Genomic DNA, 329 nt, shown 5'->3' with positions numbered 1-329 from the left:
ACCGAATGTATTTTCTTTTGTCTAAAAACACTCGCTAGAATTTCACCGCGTCTACTTTCACCATCTATTTGGCCCCTGCTCCGTCCTTGGCCTATTTTCTCGCTCTTGCTGTCCGAGTTGCTTTGTCACATCTCTTGCGTCGCTCGTCTAGTTTACTCGTTTGCTTTCTTATACACTCTCTCATTCGCCCGTCCTTCCAGCCCCTCGTGTGTAAACTTTTTTTGGAGGAATTTGAATGAGTCGGGCCTGGACGTCGAGCTTCTTTGCAAGGCGTCGCCCGGGTGTGCAAATCAGGGCGGGCGGTTGGGAAGGATTAGAGGGATGTCACG

Source organism: Penaeus monodon, chromosome 33, assembly GCF_015228065.2.
Source record: "Penaeus monodon isolate SGIC_2016 chromosome 33, NSTDA_Pmon_1, whole genome shotgun sequence".
NCBI lineage: Eukaryota > Metazoa > Arthropoda > Malacostraca > Decapoda > Penaeidae > Penaeus > Penaeus monodon.
The sequence above is the reverse complement of the archived record's forward strand: the minus strand, read 5'-3'. Positions refer to the sequence as shown.